The sequence below is a fragment of the Ctenocephalides felis genome, unplaced genomic scaffold (assembly GCF_003426905.1).
Source record: "Ctenocephalides felis isolate EL2017-DRISC unplaced genomic scaffold, ASM342690v1 CF-g0.4_SCAFFOLD_01886, whole genome shotgun sequence".
Taxonomy (NCBI): domain Eukaryota; kingdom Metazoa; phylum Arthropoda; class Insecta; order Siphonaptera; family Pulicidae; genus Ctenocephalides; species Ctenocephalides felis.
The window spans coordinates 92849507-92854506 of record NW_020538040.1 but is presented as its reverse complement, the minus strand read 5'-3'; the positions used below and the strand labels follow the sequence as shown (position 1 = coordinate 92854506).

General features: G+C 41.1%; 25 non-coding genes across 25 annotated transcripts in view; all 25 read right to left on the bottom strand.

The window, feature by feature from the left end:
• Positions 1 to 16, bottom strand: part of Trnac-gca — a 72-nt gene extending 56 nt beyond the window's left edge. Inside the window, exon 1 of the tRNA in view lies at positions 1 to 16. This exon is cut by the window's left edge and continues 56 nt beyond it. This is a non-coding gene — a tRNA (tRNA-Cys).
• An 85-nt stretch (positions 17 to 101) lies between these two features.
• Positions 102 to 173, bottom strand: Trnac-gca. Its single transcript has one exon. It is a non-coding gene; the product is annotated as a tRNA-Cys (tRNA).
• An 83-nt stretch (positions 174 to 256) lies between these two features.
• Trnar-gcg lies at positions 257 to 329 on the bottom strand. The gene has a single exon. It is a non-coding gene; the product is annotated as a tRNA-Arg (tRNA).
• Positions 330 to 413: 84 nt separating this feature from the next.
• Positions 414 to 485, bottom strand: Trnac-gca. The gene has a single exon. It is a non-coding gene; the product is annotated as a tRNA-Cys (tRNA).
• An 85-nt stretch (positions 486 to 570) lies between these two features.
• Positions 571 to 642, bottom strand: Trnac-gca. The gene has a single exon. It is a non-coding gene; the product is annotated as a tRNA-Cys (tRNA).
• An 84-nt stretch (positions 643 to 726) lies between these two features.
• Trnac-gca lies at positions 727 to 798 on the bottom strand. The gene has a single exon. It is a non-coding gene; the product is annotated as a tRNA-Cys (tRNA).
• Positions 799 to 882: 84 nt separating this feature from the next.
• Trnac-gca lies at positions 883 to 954 on the bottom strand. Its single transcript has one exon. It is a non-coding gene; the product is annotated as a tRNA-Cys (tRNA).
• Positions 955 to 1039: 85 nt separating this feature from the next.
• Positions 1040 to 1111, bottom strand: Trnac-gca. Its single transcript has one exon. It is a non-coding gene; the product is annotated as a tRNA-Cys (tRNA).
• A 241-nt stretch (positions 1112 to 1352) lies between these two features.
• Positions 1353 to 1424, bottom strand: Trnac-gca. The gene has a single exon. It is a non-coding gene; the product is annotated as a tRNA-Cys (tRNA).
• An 85-nt stretch (positions 1425 to 1509) lies between these two features.
• Positions 1510 to 1581, bottom strand: Trnac-gca. Its single transcript has one exon. It is a non-coding gene; the product is annotated as a tRNA-Cys (tRNA).
• Positions 1582 to 1823: 242 nt separating this feature from the next.
• Trnac-gca lies at positions 1824 to 1895 on the bottom strand. The gene has a single exon. It is a non-coding gene; the product is annotated as a tRNA-Cys (tRNA).
• Positions 1896 to 1980: 85 nt separating this feature from the next.
• Positions 1981 to 2053, bottom strand: Trnar-gcg. The gene has a single exon. It is a non-coding gene; the product is annotated as a tRNA-Arg (tRNA).
• Positions 2054 to 2136: 83 nt separating this feature from the next.
• On the bottom strand, positions 2137 to 2208 carry Trnac-gca. The gene has a single exon. It is a non-coding gene; the product is annotated as a tRNA-Cys (tRNA).
• A 548-nt stretch (positions 2209 to 2756) lies between these two features.
• Trnac-gca lies at positions 2757 to 2828 on the bottom strand. Its single transcript has one exon. It is a non-coding gene; the product is annotated as a tRNA-Cys (tRNA).
• Positions 2829 to 2913: 85 nt separating this feature from the next.
• Positions 2914 to 2985, bottom strand: Trnac-gca. The gene has a single exon. It is a non-coding gene; the product is annotated as a tRNA-Cys (tRNA).
• Positions 2986 to 3068: 83 nt separating this feature from the next.
• On the bottom strand, positions 3069 to 3140 carry Trnac-gca. The gene has a single exon. It is a non-coding gene; the product is annotated as a tRNA-Cys (tRNA).
• Positions 3141 to 3377: 237 nt separating this feature from the next.
• On the bottom strand, positions 3378 to 3449 carry Trnac-gca. Its single transcript has one exon. It is a non-coding gene; the product is annotated as a tRNA-Cys (tRNA).
• An 83-nt stretch (positions 3450 to 3532) lies between these two features.
• On the bottom strand, positions 3533 to 3604 carry Trnac-gca. The gene has a single exon. It is a non-coding gene; the product is annotated as a tRNA-Cys (tRNA).
• Positions 3605 to 3689: 85 nt separating this feature from the next.
• Positions 3690 to 3761, bottom strand: Trnac-gca. Its single transcript has one exon. It is a non-coding gene; the product is annotated as a tRNA-Cys (tRNA).
• Positions 3762 to 3846: 85 nt separating this feature from the next.
• Positions 3847 to 3918, bottom strand: Trnac-gca. Its single transcript has one exon. It is a non-coding gene; the product is annotated as a tRNA-Cys (tRNA).
• A 239-nt stretch (positions 3919 to 4157) lies between these two features.
• Positions 4158 to 4229, bottom strand: Trnac-gca. Its single transcript has one exon. It is a non-coding gene; the product is annotated as a tRNA-Cys (tRNA).
• Positions 4230 to 4314: 85 nt separating this feature from the next.
• Positions 4315 to 4386, bottom strand: Trnac-gca. The gene has a single exon. It is a non-coding gene; the product is annotated as a tRNA-Cys (tRNA).
• An 85-nt stretch (positions 4387 to 4471) lies between these two features.
• On the bottom strand, positions 4472 to 4543 carry Trnac-gca. The gene has a single exon. It is a non-coding gene; the product is annotated as a tRNA-Cys (tRNA).
• A 91-nt stretch (positions 4544 to 4634) lies between these two features.
• Positions 4635 to 4706, bottom strand: Trnac-gca. The gene has a single exon. It is a non-coding gene; the product is annotated as a tRNA-Cys (tRNA).
• An 83-nt stretch (positions 4707 to 4789) lies between these two features.
• Positions 4790 to 4862, bottom strand: Trnac-gca. Its single transcript has one exon. It is a non-coding gene; the product is annotated as a tRNA-Cys (tRNA).
• Positions 4863 to 5000: the final 138 nt, after the last annotated feature.

Here is a 5000-nt window from a genome sequence, read left to right as displayed (position 1 = left end):
ACTGAGCTATATCCCCACTTTACTACCCTTGAGTTCCCAGTTGTTGATTGAAATTAACATTTTAGGCAAAAAAGAAAAAGAAATAAATAAATAAGACACATAGGGGACACCCGGGTTTGAACCGGGGACCTCTCGATCTGCAGTCGAATGCTCTACCACTGAGCTATATCCCCACTTTACTACCTTTGAGTTCCCAGTTGTTGATTAATTAACATTTTAGGCAAAAAAGAAAAAGAAATAAATAAATAAGACACATAGGGGACACCCGGGTTTGAACCGGGGACCTCCTCGATCCGCAGTCGAATGCTCTACCACTGAGCTATATCCCCACTTTACTACCTTGAGTTCCCAGTTGTTGATTGAAATTAACATTTTAGGCAAAAAAGAAAAAGAAATAAATAAATAAGACACATAGGGGACACCCGGGTTTGAACCGGGGACCTCTCGATCTGCAGTCGAATGCTCTACCACTGAGCTATATCCCCACTTTACTACCCTTGAGTTCCCAGTTGTTGATTGAAATTAACATTTTAGGCAAAAAAGAAAAAGAAATAAATAAATAAGACACATAGGGGACACCCGGGTTTGAACCGGGGACCTCTCGATCTGCAGTCGAATGCTCTACCACTGAGCTATATCCCCACTTTACTACCCTTGAGTTTCCAGTTGTTGATTGAAATTAACATTTTAGGCAAAAAAAAAAAGAAATAAATAAATAAGACACATAGGGGACACCCGGGTTTGAACCGGGGACCTCTCGATCTGCAGTCGAATGCTCTACCACTGAGCTATATCCCCACTTTACTACCCTTGAGTTCCCAGTTGTTGATTGAAATTAACATTTTAGGCAAAAAAGAAAAAGAAATAAAAAATAAGACACATAGGGGACACCCGGGTTTGAACCGGGGACCTCTCGATCTGCAGTCGAATGCTCTACCACTGAGCTATATCCCCACTTTACTACCCTTGAGTTCCCAGTTGTTGATTGAAATTAACATTTTAGGCAAAAAAGAAAAAGAAATAAATAAATAAGACACATAGGGGACACCCGGGTTTGAACCGGGGACCTCTCGATCTGCAGTCGAATGCTCTACCACTGAGCTATATCCCCACTTTACTACCCTTTGAGTTCCCAGTTGTTGATTAACATTAACATTTTAGGCAAAAAGAAAAAGAAATAAATAAATAAGACACATAGGGGACACCCGGTTTGAACCGGGGACCTCTCGATCTGCAGTCGAATGCTCTACCACTGAGCTATATCCCCACTTTACTATCCTTGAGTTCCCAGTTGTTGATTGAAATTAACATTTTAGGCAAAAAAGAAAAAGAAATAAATAAATAAGACACATAGGGGACACCCGGGTTTGAACCGGGGACCTCTCGATCTGCAGTCGAATGCTCTACCACTGAGCTATATCCCCACTTTACTACCCTTGAGTTCCCAGTTGTTGATTGAAATTAACATTTTAGGCAAAAAAGAAAAAGAAATAAATAAATAAGACACATAGGGGACACCCGGGTTTGAACCGGGGACCTCTCGATCTGCAGTCGAATGCTCTACCACTGAGCTATATCCCCACTTTACTACCCTTGAGTTTCCAGTTGTTGATTGAAATTAACATTTTAGGCAAAAAAGAAAAAGAAATAAATAAATAAGACACATAGGGGACACCCCGGTTTGAACCGGGGACCTCTCGATCTGCAGTCGAATGCTCTACCACTGAGCTATATCCCCACTTTACTACCCTTGAGTTCCCAGTTGTTGATTGAAATTAACATTTTAGGCAAAAAAGAAAAAGAAATAAATAAATAAGACACATAGGGGACACCCGGGTTTGAACCGGGGACCTCTCGATCTGCAGTCGAATGCTCTACCACTGAGCTATATCCCCACTTTACTACCCTTGAGTTCCCAGTTGTTGATTGAAATTAACATTTTAGGCAAAAAAGAAAAAGAAATAAATAAATAAGACACATAGGGGACACCCGGGTTTGAACCGGGGACCTCTCGATCTCGCAGTCGAATGCTCTACCACTGAGCTATATCCCCACTTTACTACCTTTGAGTTCCCAGTTGTTGATTGAAATTAACATTTTAGGAAAAAAAAAAAGAAATAAATAAATAAGACACATAGGGGACACCCGGGTTTGAACCGGGGACCTCTCGATCTGCAGTCGAATGCTCTACCACTGAGCTATATCCCCACTTTACTACCCTTGAGTTCCCAGTTGTTGATTGAAATTAACATTTTAGGCAAAAAAGAAAAAGATAAATAAATAAGACACATAGGGACACCCGGGTTTGAACGGGGACCTCTCGATCTGCAGTCGAATGCTCTACCACTGAGCTATATCCCCACTTTACTACCCTTGAGTTCCCAGTTGTTGATTGAAATTAACATTTTAGGCAAAAAGAAAAAGAAATAAATAAATAAGACACATAGGGGACACCCGGTTTGAACCGGGGACCTCTCGATCTGCAGTCGAATGCTCTACCACTGAGCTATATCCCCACTTTACTACCCTTGAGTTCCCAGTTGTTGATTGAAATTAACATTTTAGGCAAAAAAAAAAAAGAAATAAATAAATAAGACACATAGGGGACACCCGGGTTTGAACCGGGACCTCTCGATCTGCAGTCGAATGCTCTACCACTGAGCTATATCCCCACTTTACTACCCTTGAGTTCCCAGTTGTTGATTGAAATAACATTTTAGGCAAAAAAGAAAAAGAAATAAATAAATAAGACACATAGGGGACACCCGGGTTTGAACCGGGGACCTCTCGATCTGCAGTCGAATGCTCTACCACTGAGCTATATCCCCACTTTACTACCCTTGAGTTCCCAGTTGTTGATTGAAATTAACATTTTAGGCAAAAAAGAAAAAGAAATAAATAAATAAGACACATAGGGGACACCCGGGTTTGAACCGGGGACCTCTCGATCTGCAGTCGAATGCTCTACCACTGAGCTATATCCCCACTTTACTACCCTTGAGTTCCCAGTTGTTGATTGAAATTAACATTTTAGGCAAAAAGAAAAGAAATAAATAAATAAGACACATAGGGGACACCCGGGTTTGAACCGGGGACCTCTCGATCTGCAGTCGAATGCTCTACCACTGAGCTATATCCCCACTTTACTACCCTTGAGTTTCCAGTTGTTGATTGAAATTAACATTTTAGGCAAAAAAGAAAAAAATAAATAAATAAGACACATAGGGGACACCCGGGTTTGAACCGGGACCTCTCGATCTGCAGTCGAATGCTCTACCACTGAGCTATATCCCCACTTTACTACCCTTGAGTTCCCAGTTGTTGATTGAAATTAACATTTTAGGCAAAAAAAAAAGAAATAAATAAATAAGACACATAGGGGACACCCGGGTTTGAACCGGGGACCTCTCGATCTGCAGTCGAATGCTCTACCACTGAGCTATATCCCCACTTTACTACCCTTGAGTTTCCAGTTGTTGATTGAAATTAACATTTTAGGCAAAAAAAAAAAGAAATAAATAAATAAGACACATAGGGACACCCGGGTTTGAACCGGGGACCTCTCGATCTGCAGTCGAATGCTCTACCACTGAGCTATATCCCCACTTTACTACCCTTGAGTTCCCAGTTGTTGATTGAAATTAACATTTTAGGCAAAAAAGAAAAAGAAATAAATAAATAAGACACATAGGGGACACCCGGGTTTGAACCGGGGACCTCTCGATCTGCAGTCGAATGCTCTACCACTGAGCTATATCCCCACTTTACTACCCTTGAGTTCCCAGTTGTTGATTGAAATTAACATTTTAGGCAAAAAAGAAAAAGAAATAAATAAATAAGACACATAGGGGACACCCGGGTTTGAACCGGGGACCTCTCGATCTGCAGTCGAATGCTCTACCACTGAGCTATATCCCCACTTTACTACCCTTGAGTTCCCAGTTGTTGATTGAAATTAACATTTTAGGCAAAAAAGAAAAAGAAATAAATAAATAAGACACATAGGGGACACCGGGTTTGAACCGGGGACCTCTCGATCTGCAGTCGAATGCTCTACCACTGAGCTATATCCCCACTTTACTACCTTGAGTTCCCAGTTGTTGATTGAATTAACATTTTAGGCAAAAAAGAAAAAGAAATAAATAAATAAGACACATAGGGGACACCCGGGTTTGAACCGGGGACCTCTCGATCTGCAGTCGAATGCTCTACCACTGAGCTATATCCCCACTTTACTATCCTTGAGTTCCCAGTTGTTGATTGAAATTAACATTTTAGGCAAAAAAGAAAAAGAAATAAATAAATAAGACACATAGGGGACACCCGGGTTTGAACCGGGGACCTCTCGATCTGCAGTCGAATGCTCTACCACTGAGCTATATCCCCACTTTACTACCCTTGAGTTCCCAGTTGTTGATTGAAATTAACATTTTAGGCAAAAAAGAAAAAGAAATAAATAAATAAGACACATAGGGGACACCCGGGTTTGAACCGGGGACCTCTCGATCTGCAGTCGAATGCTCTACCACTGAGCTATATCCCCACTTTACTACCTTTACTACCCTCGATTTCCAGTGTTGATTGAAATTAACATTTAGGCAAAAAAGAAAAAGAAATAAATAAATAAGATAAATAGGGGACACCCGGGTTTGAACCGGGGACCTCTCGATCTGCAGTCGAATGCTCTACCACTGAGCTATATCCCCACTTTACTATCCTTGAGTTCCCAGTTGTTGATTAAATTAACATTTTAGGCAAAAAGAAAAAGAAATAAATAAATAAGACACATAGGGGACACCCGGGTTTGAACCGGGGACCTCTCGATCTGCAGTCGAATGCTCTACCACCTGAGCTATATCCCCACTTTACTACCCTTGAGTTCCCAGTTGTTGATTGAAATTAACATTTTAGGCAAAAAAGAAAAAAGAAATAAATAAATAAGACACATAGGGGACACCCGGGTTTGAACCGGGGACCTCTCGATCTGCAGTCGAATGCTC